The following is a 13,716-nucleotide window of genomic DNA, read 5'->3' on the forward strand; positions in this document are numbered from 1 at the left end:
AAGTAACTGATTTTTGGTTGTTACATCATTAAATATTTTTATGTGGAGTGGATTCCTTTCCCTTCTGTTCAAAAGACAACTGTTTATCTCTGTTAAACAGAAAGGTTGAGCCTCTGGGGCCTGTCAGGTTCTGGCACACAATTCTGTAACCTGGAATAAAGACTTGCTTTGGAAGCATTTAATTCCTCAAGCTGCAACATTAGTGGACTTTTAGGCTTTAAGGCTGGTAGAAGTATTGCCACTTTGCAATCCAGTTAATGTCTTAAAATCTGAGAATCCTTTCTGTATTCTGTCAAGTCATAACCTATTAGCCTGGAGAGGCAGTATTTCTGAGTTTTGTCACATTGCAAATTTGAAAACAGAAAAATATTAAAAATGAAGCCTGAAATCAGAGGAAAATGAGATTACATATTCAGGACAAAAAAAATGGTAGTTCTGGCTATGACGCTGAGGAAAAAATGCTATCTGTGATATACCTAAATATATCTGTGCTTTGATTGAGAGGGAAACGTGCCCATATTGTATCAGAAGTGTGTGTGTGTGATTTCCTGGTACTTGTTTAAATGTCACTGTTTTCATACTTCAGTAATATTTTTCTATCCTGCATTCACAGTGGCAATTTTTGTAAGTCAGTCTTAGGGAAGTATTATGTTTATTCCTGTCCTGAATGTCTGAATCAGAATTTATGGATTTTCAGTAGTCCCTGGAGAAGGTTTAAGTATTTTGATGAAGATCATCTCCTCGCTCTGGGGCTGGGAGACAGAACAATTCTAGTACTTCTTTAAACCTCTTAGAAACTTCAGGCACTAGATCTAAATGTTCATAAAGTGCCTTCTGTGACATTTGCCTAAGAAAGGAAGTTAAGGCAGTCTGCTGCATTCTGGTCACCATGTTTTTAGCTAAGGAGACTTTGTGTTAGGCCTCCATACTTACTGAGGTCTGGTTGCTGAAACTTCAGTGTCATTTTCTTCATTCAAAGTTGTTTTCAGGGATTTGTGTGTGTTTTCTAATGCAATTAGAATTAGTATTTATCTACTGTAAAGCTGTAAAATCCCCTGGGAGTCAAATTTTCAAATTGTTAGGAATTCTTTTATTGTGTTCTATTTTTTTTTTTTTTTTTTTTTCAAGTTCAAATTTAAGCCTGGCTGTTCATGTTGGAATTCTAAACAAAACCCAGGATTTGAATATTTTAGGAACATTTGTGATCTAGAGCTGTACTTTGTCTCTAGAGTTTTTTGGTTTTTTTTGCAGTTATTTGCAAACGGAACTACTGAAAGCTGAAATCCAAACATTGTCCTTAGTGTCTTTGTTCCTTATGCTTTCTTCTTAAAGTGCTAAGTAGAGTCAGACATTTCTCAAGCTGCAGATCATAGTTTCTATTTAATGTACTTATGTATTAAGTAGGGGCATTATGTACTGTGAGTAAAAATTGGAAATCAATACAGTATACCATTACTCAACATTATAGCTTGTATTAATCTATCTGATCTGGGTTTTATTTCAACCCAGGTAGCTTATTATACCATTAATTCAGATTTTTAATGAGTATCTGCTTTTAAACCTTTGTATTTCACAGCAATTTTTGGATATTAGATTTTAATAATATTGCCGTGACTTTTTTTGTCAAGCTCATCACAAAAATTTGGAACGAACACTGCAGAACTCTGCACATTTGAGTACAGCTGAGTGCTTCTTTTGTACTAAGAAAGCTTCAGAGGGAGAAAAAGCAATGATAAGGGTTTAAAAGAAAAAAAATGCTATTTTCATTAGTATTTCTGGAATAACTTCCATGAACTCCAGCAAGACTAAGAGGGGGCTGTGAAGCTGAGATGTACTTCTCTAAAGACTGATCAGTATTCTGAAAACTGAATAACCATTGCTTTTTTTCTGATTATTTTTGCATTGCCTTCCTGTAATATGGAGTACAAATGCTAAAATGCTGCTGTGCTGTGAAAAGAGTTAATCTTGTAGATATTATGGTCCTGAACAAAACCTAGGATTATTTAAAAGCAAATTCACATAAATGGTACAGTTAATTTTAAAGACTGCAGGGTCAGATGAGCTAGAAACATGTTCTATGTTTCAGTTCGCTCTTTCTCTCCCTTGGAATCCTTCCATAATGTTATCTATCAACTTCATACATTTTATATTCATAATCTGAATGAGCCAAATAATGCTTCTCTTCACACTCCCACTTTGGGAACAGATATCCTTTAACACCTTGCTGCTACTGACATTTCATTGGGCAGATTTCTGTGCTGAGTCAATCAATGCAAAGGGATTCCTAGTTCTCCCCTTCATGATAAACAGAATTGGATCAAAGTAAAATACTATAGTGAAAACCTAGCATTTGGGTATTTATGCCTTTGATTTAAATATCCCAGTGAATTATAGTTAATATCCATTGCTGAAGTGGGTTATGATTGACAAAGTATATTTAGTGATCAGGGAAAATAAATTGTTGTTCCCATAACATCTTAAAACTGCAAATTCTGTCAATGAGAATAAAAGCAATTAGAAGTAACAATAAAAGTACAAAAAATATTACTGCTATAACAACACCTCATTTATTTAAAATTTTGTCCACAATCTTTTGTGGAAATACTTTCTTCTGGGACAAATATACATTAAAATTAACATAAAGCATGTCAATACTACTGCATATAAAGTAGCTACTTAATATCTCATCCTACTGTTGAAAGAACTGGAACAAAAATTCTAAATGACTTGTCCATAGTTAAACTGGTATCATGGAAAAGACTGAGTTCTGAGTTTGATAAAACTGAGATACTAAGAATATCTAATTACTGTGCAAAGCTTGGGATACACATGCTTCAGGTTGCTTGAAAGGGAGACAAGTGCCAGAGACAAGTGCCAGCCTATTTCATTGGGAAATTTCCTGCATTAATTCCTTCTGGCATTGCACTCTTGTAAGACTGTGATATTAAGGTTGTTTTGTTTGTTTATAGATATTTTTAATAATGGAAATTTAAGCATCTGATGGGTGGGTGGTATTGACTAAGGATTTTAAGATTCTGTATATTTTTGGCATGAAAATTACCTTGGGGATTTAGCACTGTTTTTATAAAGGAGCCTAAAGTGACAGAGCCCATAAATAATGTACAAAATTGTGTATCACAAGGATAAAAAGTTACACCTCCAGTCAGTATGCATCATTCTTCTATTTATCAAATGAAACAATGAGCCATCTGAAAATGTGTAATCATTAAATTAGTCTCACAAATGTATATGCATTATTTCTACTTCACTATCACCTGATATACACTGTCCAAGAGATATACTTATTTTTTTTTAGAAGACTGATAGAGGCTAGATTTATTTGAATTAATAAATAAGACTCCTTAATCTTAACAGTTACTATTTCCTCATGAACTAGAAATGTGTGGGTTGAGTTCATCTTTCTCTGGTTTGTCAGGCACTGCTTATTGCAGAACTTGGCCCATTTAAGAGCATCCGGCTTGATAATCCTCTCTTCAGGTGCCACAATTCACTAAGCTTTGCCAAAGCCCTCATGAAGCTTTTCATATTCTTCAGCCGTGTCTTACCAGAGCAACTGTGCCTGAACAGCCCAGTCACTGCTCTGTCATTAAGTGACAGACATGGAAAACATTGCATGGAAACCATGCAATGCTGTGCAATGGGACAGTTAACCTGCTGGTTTGTTTTGAGTGTCTGAATATGTAGTTGTCTTTCAGTCTGCCAGAAAGATGAGCAGAGACAACTCTTATTTTTGCAAACCAAAAAGGAGATGCCTATGAATTGCTGGGCAAGCCTCAGCCACTTCTCAGCTTTCCAGGTTACCTGAGTTAAGCACAAAGGAGTCTTAAAATGCTGAGGAAATCCCTTAGCTTAGCTACATACAATACTTTCAGTCTGTAGTTTAGCATAAATAGTTTTATTGGTGTCTCTTGCACACACCTTTTGGAACAAAATACCTAATCCTTTCCAAAGTTCTGTTACTTACTGTTTCTTCAGCATTCAGTGTTGTTTTACACATTTGTTACCCATTAAACATTCAGTGTGCACTTCAAGTTCTCTTTGCAAAAAGACTAAATGTTTTAAGAAGTAATTTTTGAAATATAACACTTGCTTACCATTACAATCCAAAATAGAGCTTCATCAACATTTGGCAGAACATGTGTTTTGTAGGAGGGACAATGATAAAGACCTAAAAAAATCATAACACCTAAACAAGAAGTAAACAAAGAAACACAATTTGTTAATAAAAAAACACTTGGGCCATCAGTTAGTCTGATTTCCTTCTGCTTTAGACAATTGTAATCCCAGAGAAAGCTTTCCCTGGCAGCACCTCAAGGGAAGGATCATATTTTAGTTATAAGGAAGTTCTCTAGAAAAATATCCTTAATTAGGTCAGGGATTGATTGAGGTTTTTTTTAACCTGTACTACCAACATCTTCTTACATTTTTATTATCATCCATCTACTCATTGCAATCAGTTGCATAAAAATTAGAAGAATGCTGGTATTATACAAGCAGTGATGATTTGGAGACTGGTTTCTTAGTCTACCTGTCATAGTTGTTTTCTGCCATTTATCTTTCATCTTTTCTGAGAGAAACTATTTTCCTTATTTTTGGGAACATTCAGTAGCATAAGATGCATTTTGTAGCTCAAAACATATAATTTTCCAACAGTTGGAACATCAGTCTTTTTAAAAGTGAAGATGGGATTTCTGCTGGGATGGTTTTGATGCCCAAAACCTGTCTGTGGACCACTTAAAGTACTACTCTGTGTTGACAAATATAGGTGTTTGTTGCTTTGCAAGTAAAAAGATTGAAGTCTCTTTCTAGAAAGTAAGAAATAACCAAAGATCAGGAAACTTCAGAGCAACAGGATGTCTGCCATTAAAAGAGGTAGTGGTGGTGTCTTAATCTGCTGTGTAAATGCTTTCACAGATCACTCCGTAGCTTCTACTTTTCCACAAACCCAAGCTCCTAGATACATTTCCTTAAAATGTCTCCAAATACGTTTTGCTTTACACAGATTCACTGCCTTTGTGGAGATAAAACACACCTGTTGTCAGTTGAAATTTCTCAAAATATTCTTTTATGACTGATTTTAAGGCTTTTTTATAAGTTCTTTCATTTGTTTGACCATATTGCTGCCTGACAATGGAAGCAAGGTAAGTTCAACTGATGTTTTACACAGAAAGTATGGCTCTGACCCTTCATCTGAAATTCGAGAAAAGTAGAACTCAGTGGCTGAAAAGCCAAGTCAGAAAGCATTTTGACTCCCAAAAGGTTCTCCCACGGGATAACCTTTTGCAAGATGTAGGTCAGGGTTTGCTCAGATAATTTTCTATGTCTGGGTCTTTGTACTTTACTGAGGATTAGTTGTGGATAAACTCCATATATGGTTACACTTGTACTTTGGTGAAATGTCCAGGCACTTAAAAAATAATAAAAACAGTCAATTAAGAAAGTTTATTTCATTAGAGGATTGTTTTTTTTCTATTTCAGTGAGATCAGACTATGGCCTTTTTAAGTAATATGCTATTTCTGTAGCTGCAAGTGCAAATCACATTGGATGCTACTGTCTCTATATTCACATCTACAAAAACATCTTGCTTTTTTTCCTTAGGCAGTTTCAAATTTCAAATTCATTCTGAGGACAAGCTAAAAAATATTTTCTTTTACAAATGTTGTACAGGTTTTGAAAGGTCTTGGCTGGCTGTCTAGAACTTATTTTTTTAAGACTAGAAGAAAAAAAAAACTGTCTGAAAGTTCTATGGCCTACAGAGTGCATTCTTTGCTGTAAAGTTTTATAATATTGTTGCAGTGATTAAATTCAGTCATAAGGAGCACTTTTGTCAATAGTTGTGTTGTGACTAATTTTTCATAAATGGGGTTGACTGTGGAACTGAGTAGCAATGTGCTGTATTTCACCACATGAAAGAAGAGACTTCCTTACTAGATAATACTAAAACTTTACAGGTTCTGGATTATAATCTCATCAATAATAGTGTACATAAGAAGCAAAAGATAATTATGAGTTCTCAGTGATGGATCTAATAAATTGAAGTGGACAGGAAAATGAGAATAGGGATGTTTTAAAGCACCTTTGTGTACTGCTAAAAGATAATTATTGAACCGTGCAGTGTGAAAATTACTTTTCTTCCACACATTTCACCCAATAAATTTTTTTTATCCATAGGTGTGCTTATTCCCTAGAAGTCACTTATATTTACTTAAATGGGATGTTCTGCTGATCTGTTAATTAACAACATTATTAGTGCATTGCAATATTTTTTAAAAATTCAGTATACAGCAGACTTGTCCCTCTCAAGTAAATGAGGTATAAATCACTAATTAATAATTTTACCCATCAGTGCTCTCCAACAGCTCCGAGAGTTACTCCACAGCTCTTTTACAAGGAACAGTTTCCTCATAATTACCAAGTAAATTTTTCAAGAAATAGTATTTTTCTGCTTTTGATCAAGTCATTCAAGAATAATTTACTCAACCAAAATGCTTTTGACCTATTAAAATTGCTGTTAAAGTGATGGGATTGAATGAAAGAGAAGTTGTAGGCGAGGCTGGATTTGAAACTGAACAGCATTTCTGAGACTGGGGTTTACTTCCTTTCTTACTCACTGAATGCTATTTTCTGCACCATAGAACAAGAGGGGAGGTGAAGGAATGGGTGTAGAAGTTGCTACTAGGTACAAGGGGACAGCAGTATTGCCAGCCATCCCACTCTAAACTGGTCTACTGTTCAGACCTAAATTCCTTCTCTTAGTCAATGTTTATTCTATGGCAGTTTGGGTTATTCAGCTATTTCATGACACTCTTTTATAGCAGTTTAAGCAGTCTGATTCATCTCCATGTGCTACTTACACATTCAGCTTTCACAATAATATGAAGTAGAGTGTAAATTTCATTTTTTGGACTTGAAAGAGCTTTGGAAGATGAAAATTATATTTTTGTGAGAACTTTTTTTTTAGAGAAATTTATCTATTTGCTGAATACATTAAACACTTTCATACAGACCTATGAGTTTTTGCCACTGATGTTTAGACATGGCTGATTTTTTATTTTTGTTTACTGTGGGTTTTTTCTTTCTGATCATTCATCATAGTTAGACAGTTCTTAAAGACTTCATTGATGGGACTGGACATGTTCTAAGTGATTAGCTTCAACTATTACAATCAGGTCATATATTTATTTTTTATAATGCAGTAAAGTCTATTACCCCACAAATTCTGTGACCTTTTGGGCTTTCTTTTCCACAAGAAAGCCTTGGCACAGCTTTTTTCAGTTTTTGAGTCCTTTTTTTTTTATATTCTGTTGCTTTCTGTTAAGGTATTTTAGACTCCTTTCTTAATTTCTTAATTGCAGCCATAAAACTTACTTTGATATGAAAAATAAATGAGTCTGTAAATCTTTGAAAGATTTCACAAAGCTCCTTCAATATTTGAACATCAGCTCTGAGATTAAGGAAACTTTGGACAGCTGTTGTACCCCTTGCTGCAGAATCTCTCTGCAGAGCTGCTGTGTATAGTGACCACCTACCTGCTCTTCATCTGCTCTCCTACTGACCCACCTGACTATCTAGCAACACTTGACATAATTGTGAATGGCAAAAATACACTGAAAAGAAACTTTCTAAAAATCTTCCAGTGTCCAGAAATTACTTTGAAGCCACACTCTGATACCTGCAGAGCTTCAACCATTGCATGCAGTAATAATACCTAGGTAGTAGCTGTTCTGGGGTTATGGTTTTTAGCCATGCACTTAAGTGCTTTACGAAGATATCCTTCTATCCTCTCTGACAGAGAGCTGAGTTACAGAGAAACATGATGAGCTCAGATTCATGGCAGCTGTTCAGCAGCAGAATAAATCCTGAAATTCAAGTCTGTTCTCAGTTTTACACTCTCAACTTGGTAGTAGATTGCTGATGTCAGATTAACACACACCACATTGCACACCCCCACTCCCCTCTTAGAATTCAATGTACTTCCAAATATTTAATTTGCATTGGATTGAAGATATAAATAGCTGATAGATTCACAGGGATGATGGGTCTTGTAATGGAAGTGTAAACACTCTGTAAACTAGAGAAGTACTGCTGTTGGCAGTCTGAGGTTTACATAAATCTGCCATCTAATGATACATGCAAAAAAGATGCATTGGTCCAACACATTATGGTATATATTTTCTTTAAAAGTAGAGGGCTACTGGATGCAACAGGGGAGCATAGAAAAAATATCTCATAAGATTTAGCAGGCAGTTGTTGTAAAAAGCTTGCTTTGGGAGATTATTCAGTTTTGCAAAACTCAGCTTGCTTGAATTATAGTTCCAGTTTGCAAATGTGTCACTAAGTTCAATGTTGGCACAAGCTTATATTTATGTTTTCTTCTGTCTTGATTTCATGGCTTGTGCCAGAAATTCTTTAGAATTTTTTCATCTTCTGCCTATCTGTTTGGTTGGGGTTTGTTGTTGGCTTTGGCTTCGGTTTTTTCTTTGTTTGTGTTTTTATCTTTGAAGATGATATAATTCTTGGGCTTGGGTCTTTTGTGTTGACAGGATGTCTTACTTCACATGGTGCATTTTCTTTCCATGTTTACAATTTAATTGCTGCTTTAACATTTGCAAATATTTATATAATTAAGTCCTATTCCTACTGGAGTTGATTGAAAGTTTAATTGCTTACTATATTGCTACAAAAATACTTTTTAAAAAAGAAGATGGACTGATTGAATAAATATTAGGTGTATATAGAGCTTGGTGTGAACATTTTTATAAATTAATTGTTCACAGACTAACATTTATTTTCTTTATATAAGTTGGGGTTTTTTGTGTGTTCTTCCAGGAAAATCATATAGCCCAGAAGTCAGTTAAAAAAAGCTCTTCTTCTGTATAAAAGATTGAATTTATATTAATTCTTGCTGGGAAGTTTTATTCTAGCCATCCTTGAAAGCTCTTTACAGCTTTGAGTTCAGCTACTGAAAAAATAGGAGCTTTATCACATATCATATGTCTTAGAGGAATAAAAAATGCAGGGTGAGAAGTCAAAACACCAGCCTATGCACAGGTGCTGAGGTTTCCAAGAACTCAAACCTGGAGATAAGAAAACACTGAACAGCTAACTCTAAATAGCAAAGATCCTCAAAAGTTGAATACGGTTTGACTATTGGTCACTGGCATTTCAGCCAGACTTGATCAGGTTAGAGGCACTGAGGTCAAGACTGGTACAAGAGAACCAGCCAACAAGTAAAATCAGTGAGAAGTTAATAAATTACTAAGATGCTGAATTTTGGGTTGGGATTTAGGTCTTAAATTAACACAATTATTAACAAGTCTTATTGTTGTGTGGTTTAGTTTGGAAGCAATATAAATGAACTTTTTTGATTTTTGTTTTGATGGGGTCTCCTTATTTGTACCAGCTGGCAAGGTGCCTCCCCCCCCCTGGAAATTGGGAAGTTCCTAAAAACAGGGACTAATGAGTGAGACAGTCAGGTGAGATGTGACCTAGAAGTTACTGATGATCCAGGTTTGTAGCGAATTAATTTCCTTATGACCTAAATGAAGCTTCAGGCTGGGCTTGGAGAAAATTATTGTTTAATCTACTCTTGGGAGTTTTCAGGGATTCCCAAGATAGCTCTTGAGTTGATGTGTGGGATAAAGGGAGAGATTTTTTTTTTTTTAAGAACATATTTACTCTCTGGTATTGGAAGGAATCCTGAGTTTAAACATTCCAAGCAATCTGGGTCTTTCCTTAGAAAGCCTCTTCCCCAAAATAGACTGAGTGTGGAAGATGAGTTTCTGTCAACACTGGATCTTGAAAGATCCATTCAAGGGCAGCCTTTACATTCTATTCTGCCTGTGTTACTCAGGATGTTGGTAAGGCCTAAGATTTTTGCAGTCTGTGCTGTTTCAAGCACACACTTGGTTTTCCAGTTTCATTCAATTTTTGCCTCGGTTAAGCCTGAAAAGAATCCCAACAGAGCTTTTCTCCCTCTGTTTCAGCACTGCAGTGTTTCTCTAATAATAGGTAAGATGCTATTCTCATTGTGTCAGGAAACAAATATTTCTATTTAATGTATTAGAAATGAAAGCTCTGTGTTGTCAGCCTAAAAATACACTGCAGACATGCATGGCCACGCAGGCAAATGTAATTGAGCTACTGGGAAGTTTAATATAATTGGAAATGCATTGTATTGACTGACAGTAGTATAAATGGTGAACAGACCTTTGCAAACATTTACTGTCATTACTCTTCACTTCTTATATTCCTAAGAGAAAGTAAATTGAGAATAGTGCTACAGAGCAATAAGAAATAATCTTAAGTGTCTCCCAAGCCTTTTCCTTTGTCAAAGACAGCAGCAATCTCCAGATCTTTTTCTAAACAGGCTTCAAAGGCAGCATGGAATAATTGGTATTTAAAAAGCTCTATTCTTCCTGTAGACAGAGAAGAATTTTAGTAGCAAAGGGATTATTATTACATCCAAATCAATAGAGGATGTTTCTAACTTAAAAGAAAACCCGACTGACTGTTGGGGGATAGAAAAGGAGATACAGATGCAAATTAGACTAATAGCTAGATCAATAGTAAGACACAAAGGCCTAAAAATGGGATAGGTATATTTGAAAGTGCAGTCCTCATTCTCTGCTTACCTGCCCAGTCACCAAAGATTTGACATCCAATGCACTCTTCCTTTGCCTGAACCAATAGCATTCCCTGTCTTGGCATTTAGCCCATGAGGAAAAAGATCTTCAGGCAACTTTCCTCAGCCTGTGTCTTTTAGTTTGGTAGCTATATTCAAAATGCACTTACTGCAAATTTCCAAGAGTGGCTGTTGATGCCAATAAAATTAATGTCTTTTGACTAAGAAAAGGCAACCTAGACCTCAGTCTCCAAAAAATGTCATACAATTATGTATGACAGAGCACCCTCACTTTCCTTTCTCTCTGCCAGTTCATTTGAACTTTGGTGCAACTTCAGTAGCCTAAAATTTCCAAGAGCAACTGAGGGTGCTTTATGAAGACTTAGAGCTTCACAGTTGGAAGCTTCCTGAGAAGTGAGATAAGGATTTTTATACCTGCAAACCAAGCGAGGAATAGAAAACCCTGTCTCTCTCATTCTGAATGAATACTTAAAACACCAGTTCTTGTGTGAAAAAGTAGTTTTTTTTCTTGCCAGGCATCTTTTGAAAGAGAGGTATTCCCCTGTTATAATTGGTATGTTTATTAATAGATTAAAGCAGGGTTTAAGCTTCCAGCTCTTGGGACTGGGAAGGTGAATCCTACAGCTCAGTCAAGTTATCAAGTGCCTGATGCCACGGGACTGGGGGCTGTCACCTTGATGCTTCTTTTTGGCCAGCTTTGTTTAGCCTCTGCTCTGTGAACTGATTCTTCTAAGAGGTCTGATCTGTTTAGATATTTACCTGAGGCACTGCTTTACTTTGAGAGCTAGGGGCCTTAAAATCAGGTGTTGCATAGCCAAACATTATGTTGTAGATAATTCCTTGTAGATAATTCCCAATGCTTCAAATAACTATTGGAAATCATAGAAGCAGAAGGACATAAACATTTTAAAATTCCACTCATGGTATCTTCCAGTCAATGTAGGGATATTCTTCATTAGTCAGTGCAGTCTTCAAAAACGCCATTTTAAAATTAGGTCCTTATCAGACAAGCAAACAGTAAGAGTGCAGATCTTCTAAAATGCTTTTGTTTGTTTGGAAGGCTCATGGAGGGGGGAGGGTAGAGAGTTTCCTCCAACCACTACAGCTCCATCAAATGCAATATTACCCCGGTAATGATTGTTATGCCTAACAGTCATGGACAGAAACTTTTCTCATCCCAGAAAGTAGACAAAGAAAAGCAGCACTGCAGTCTCTAAGATAAGGACGTTTTTCTGTTAAATTTGCCATGGATGGTTGGATTCATCAGTTTGCATGCATCTTTGACTGATACATCATGCTGGATGCTTTAGGCAAACACAACACTAATTAGTAGAACAAATAGAAAACCCTGAGGATGCCCATGCTTAATGACATTGCCCATATTCTAAACTATCTCTACAACAAATTACTCATTTCATGGCTCTAGGCAGTGCAAGTTAATTTATCTGTATCAGATGATAAGTTGAAGCATTCACTTTTAACAAGACACTCTGTATTATATCTTTCTAGGAAATTTTCCAACAATTTAGATTTTAAACAAAAAAGAAACTAGGAGTAACAGGCCAGGCCAATAAGTAAGAGCTATAGAATCTATTGGAAGTTTAAAGAGTCAATAGACACTGATGAGTTAGTTATCTTTTAATTAGTTTGCTAACATATAAACCCCCCAAAAAACGTGAAGAGGACTTAAAACTAAATCCTTGGAGGAACATTAAGCAAGAACCCAGAACTTTGGGTCAGAACAAAGGCAGATTGTGCAGTAGTGTGTGTAGTTCCTTCCATGTATACTTCAGTCAATCTCAGCAAAAGAAATTAGAAGTAAAGCATGGAGAATGAAGCAAATTTATGGAGATCCTATTCCACTATGATTGTAGTTGTAGTTTTCAGTTTTGTGTTGGTTTACTTTTCCTCATTGATATGTTTGACCAAAGAACCTGAGTAAAATGAACCTTGTTCCAATAAAAATGAATGAGCTGAACTTAGCAGTCAAATGATACTCAAGAGTCATTGATGAACTGCAGTTACCTCATTATCTAAGTGAACATGGGTCTTCAGAAGCATGCAACTAAATATCTTGCATGGCCAATCCAACTCGAAACTTCAGTAGCAAAAGCAGACTGACTATTGTTGTCCTGAAGACAATGGAACAAGTTGGGCAGGTGGGATGGGAGGTGAACAGTGGAGGCAGATGACCTGGCAGAGTCAGGATTGTTCTTTCTGCCTCATTCAGCAGGATGGGAGGAACTTTGCTTTTACCCTCTCATAGTTGAACCCTTCTCTCAGCCATGGAGGTCTGGCTCTCCAAGCAGTCTGGCAGAAGCAATGTAGCTGGTACTGTGGCCACTTTTGCATGTACTTAAGCCATGTGCCTAAGACAGCATACTAATGCTACCATACAGCACAGTTACAAAAACTGTGACTGCCACCTCTTCAGAAGTATGTGGACCCTCTGTTTGCAAGAAAAGCTAGAATCTCATCCAACTCTTGACTTTTGTTACTGAATGTGTATTCTGAGGCTGTTTAACATTTATTCTAAACATGTAAAGATCAAAATATAGACACTCTTGCGGTAGCAAAGCTATTAAGCAGGTAACCTTCCAGAAAGTTAAATGCTCAGTATCCTCACAGAAACTCTGATGAAGAAACACCTTTATTTAGTATGTAACACTAGGTTGTTGCTAAGCAGCTTTCAAAGATCGGAACCTTAAAAATTGAAAATCTGATACCAGCAAATGGATTAGTAGCTACCAGAAGACTTTCAAGCTGCTTACAATTTCCCATACTCTTTTGGAAGCTGTGTTTAAATGCAGCTGTGTCCATCAATCTGCTATGGTCTTGTCCCAAAGAAAGTGGTTAGAAAGGGGTTTGTGCCCTCCTGTACATCCTAAAACAATTCAGGTCCTGATTAAGGACATACCTTTCTGACTTTCCCACCCACTTACAAATTAGTGAAGGGAGAGATCAGCATTTGGGGATCAAAGCATTGGAGTTAGAGACCCTAGGGATCTAGGTTCACTCTTTTCTACTGCTGTAAGATTTTGTTGTTTTA

At 36.1% G+C, this 13,716-nt stretch overlaps 1 protein-coding gene across 3 annotated transcripts in view; it reads left to right on the forward strand.

Annotated features, from left to right (window-relative positions):
• Window positions 1–13,716, forward strand: part of SPON1 (spondin 1) — a 272,520-nt gene that overhangs the window by 130,680 nt on the left and 128,124 nt on the right. The gene's annotated exons all lie outside the window — the stretch shown is intronic.

Source organism: Heliangelus exortis, chromosome 18, assembly GCF_036169615.1.
Source record: "Heliangelus exortis chromosome 18, bHelExo1.hap1, whole genome shotgun sequence".
Taxonomy (NCBI): domain Eukaryota; kingdom Metazoa; phylum Chordata; class Aves; order Apodiformes; family Trochilidae; genus Heliangelus; species Heliangelus exortis.